The 3,442-nt window shown below is 39.7% G+C and overlaps 1 pseudogene; it reads right to left on the bottom strand.

The window, feature by feature from the left end:
• Positions 1 to 345: 345 nt before the first annotated feature.
• LOC147004958 (large ribosomal subunit protein uL3 pseudogene) lies at positions 346 to 1,595 on the bottom strand (annotated as a pseudogene).
• Between the last annotated feature and the right edge of the window lie 1,847 nt (positions 1,596 to 3,442).

The raw sequence follows: 3,442 nt of genomic DNA, 5'->3' as shown, positions 1-3,442 counted from the left end.
AGAAAGAAAGAAATAAAGAAAGAAAGAAAGAAAGAAAGAAAGAAAGAAAGAAAGAAAGAAAGAAAGAAAGAAAGAGAGAAAGAAAAGAAAGAAGTTTCTGTCTCTTTACCTTTCCTCATGGGCTTGTCTTCCTCATGCTACATACTGCCTTGATTACTAGGTTCTGTTCTAACCATCATTGCAGTGTCCCTTTCTATGTTGATGAAACAAAGGAAAGGCTTTTTGCAATAAATGTTGTCCATGGTCCATGCTGTTATCAAAAACTATATGGACGTTCATGATCCATATGCCCACTCACTCACTGGAAAGCACAAGGAAGCTACTTTTCTTTTTAACTATAAATATTTTATTGGTGAGACCCCACCATCTGCACAAAGTGGTCCTGGAATCAAGCTCCTTCCTCATTAGCAATGCGATCTTTCTTGAGTGGTCCCATGAATGCTTTCTTCTCTTCCATGTTCTGGAATCGACCTTGGCCAAATTTGGATGTGGTGTCAATGAACTTCAAGTCAATCTTCTCCAGGGCCCGACATTTGGTCTGGACCAGCAAGGACTTACGAAGAGTAAATACACAGCCTATGAGCATGATGAAATCATTGGTCACCTCACCATAATGGACAAAGCCACCCAGTGGGTTGATGCTCTTGTCAGACAGGTCATAGTCAGTAGATGCATTGTTTTTGATCAGTTTGCCATCCTTGATGAGGTAGCCTTGACCAATTTGTAAATTTTCTTGTTAATCTCTGTTCGGTGATGGTAGCCTTTCTGCCTAGCTCGAGCCACAGAGAAGGCGACACGGGCAGGGTGCCAGGCTCCAATACAGGCAACTTTGTGCAAACCTGGATGGGTCTTTCCGGGCAGTTTCTTTGTATGCGAACGACTGGTTACCCCTTTGTACCCTTTGCCTTTTGTCACGTTGATGACATCCATCATTTCATCCTGCCCAAACACCTGGTTCACAGGAACCTGCTGCTCCAGCCTTTCTTGGGCTCAGTCTAGCTTCTCAGCCACAGTGCCTCCACTCACCTGGATCTCCATCAAGTGTGCCTTCTTCTGGTGCAGAGGAAGCAGACGCATCTGAGTGTGGGCAATGATGCGGATGACCTGTCAGTTCTTCTTCATGCTGCTGAAGTCCTTCTCCAGCTGCTTCTTGCCTGTGTCATCCTGCCATTTCTTACAGTACTTGGTGAAAGCCTTCTTTTAGACTTGTGCCAATCCTTATAGAAGCACCTTTTACACTCTTTGCTGATGTGCTCAGCAAATACAGTCTTGAAGGTTCGGAGGCCTCATGGGCTCTCAACATATCCCACAATGCCCACAACCACCACTGGGGGTGGGGGGTGGGGGGTGGGGGTGGGGAGTGTTCCATAATGGTCACAGCCTCCACAACTTCTTTCTTGTTCACCTTAGATCCTGGCCTATCAACTTCCTGGACAATGTGGGTCTTGGCAGCCTTGTACCCCAGAAAGCTGTGAGGTGAACAGGCTCAGAAGCCTCATCCTTAGGAAAGCTCTTCACTTTCCCAGGATGCCAGCTGCTATGCTTGCGAGGCAGGAAGCCCAAGGACCCATGCCTGAGAATTTGCTGTGAGACATCTCACTACCACAAGCTACTGATAGGGAGTGGAATCTACTTTTGAAGTGGTATGTGAATGACTGCAAATTCACATTTGAAGAGGAGGGACATTAGAAGGTTTCTGTGACAACTGCTACTCTTGTCCACACCAAATAAGCAGAAATCCATCTAAGAGAACTCCTAAAAACTGTGGTAATGATGCTGAAGTGAGGTTCTCCACGATTGATGTCTTCTAGAGGGGGTGCTGGTGGGGAAGCATTCAGTTTTCTTTATGGAGATGATCAATGGAAGTTGACTGTGCTCCAGTGTGTCCATGAGAACCTAAATCAGTTGTGTTTCTTCTTCCTCCTCCTCCTTTCCTCCTTTTTTGGCAGCAACAGTGGGATGTGTTTTCCAAGAGTTGGGGGCAGACCTGGGAGGAGGATTGCTAAGTGTGTATGATCAGGGTTCATGATTAGGCTCACTCACAAATACCCATCATTCCACAGTGCTCAGTATCAGAGTAAGTAAGTGCTAAGATTTCTGAAACACTATATGAAATATACACTTCTCTTTTCACATATCTATATTTACATGTATTTTATTTAGTATCCTCAATGACTTGTGTATGTATAAATCTTGTTTATAAGTATTGTAAATTATATAAATTGTAAAATCTTTGATATAGATCAGATTTGTATGTGTATGGCATCTGTTTTCATTTCTAAATTGAATTTTATCACTCTATGAATTATGCCTTGCCACCTAGAATGTGCCCTAGGATGTAGTGTACAGAATATCTGTTCTAAATAAGATAAAATTTTATTAAGATAAAATATTGGCTTTTATTTTAGACAGTATATACCTAAGAAATATATTATTGCCTAGCTTTCTGTTATTTAAATTATGTCCAAATATCAGACTTTTTTTACCAATTTAATTACATATATGGATTTTATGAAGATTATGATACAATTAATAAAGTTAAATTTTAAACAAATTAATTAGTAAAATGCATAGAAAATTTTAAGTTATGACATATGTTTATCTTATAAGGACATTGTATAGTTTAAATATACAACATGATACCTGCTATGTAATATTTAGTCTTACTCGTCTTCTCTTATTTATGGTGGTTGTTAATATTATTTAAATTTTTTCTCATTTTTTTCTGGCAATAGTATATACCTCTTTGAGCCCTTGAGGGAGAAAAAAAGAAAGATAATATAAAGAAAGGCCATGAATTTTAAATAGAATGAGGATAGGTATATGGCAGTGTTAGAGGGAGGACAGGGGAAATTAGGTAATTGTGTTGTAACCTCAAAAATATAAGAAAACAAAGAAAAAGCCCAAGGGTTATCTACTGTAAAAAGGAAGAATATGTCCTGGTTTCATTGAAAATCTTCCACTCACTGTGTACTCTTTCCATAGGACACAGAAGCTACAGTAACCAGAAGTACTTCTTAGGAGGAATTTTGAAAAGTATAGACTCAGAAATATGGGATGGACACAGATTAGAGACAAAGACACAAGTTACAAAAGAGACTAAGGAAAGCAAGACAAACTTCCCTTCACTAAAAATGGGTGGCTTCTTGGTGCTACAGAATTATGTAGCCTGTTATAAACGGCACATATATGTTCACAGAAGAACAATTACAATTGTTATCTGTAAATTCACTCAACACAATAGTTACTATTATTCTTTACAATACCAACAAATTTAGACTTTTGAGCATACTTATTGAGGCTGGTTCAGTCATCAGGGACAGACTTAACAGGTGACAGAAGTGACAATTTTCATGTGAATATGGTACAGGAGGACAAGTTTCAAGGTGATTCTCAAAAGAGTGTGGAAGATGCACCCTTGTTATTCAGGTGATCACCGATG

Source organism: Mus caroli, unplaced genomic scaffold (genome assembly GCF_978045245.1).
Source record: "Mus caroli unplaced genomic scaffold, Mus_caroli_1 scaffold_4, whole genome shotgun sequence".
Classification (NCBI taxonomy): Eukaryota; Metazoa; Chordata; class Mammalia; order Rodentia; family Muridae; genus Mus; species Mus caroli.
This window is presented reverse-complemented; position numbering and strand designations above follow the sequence as displayed.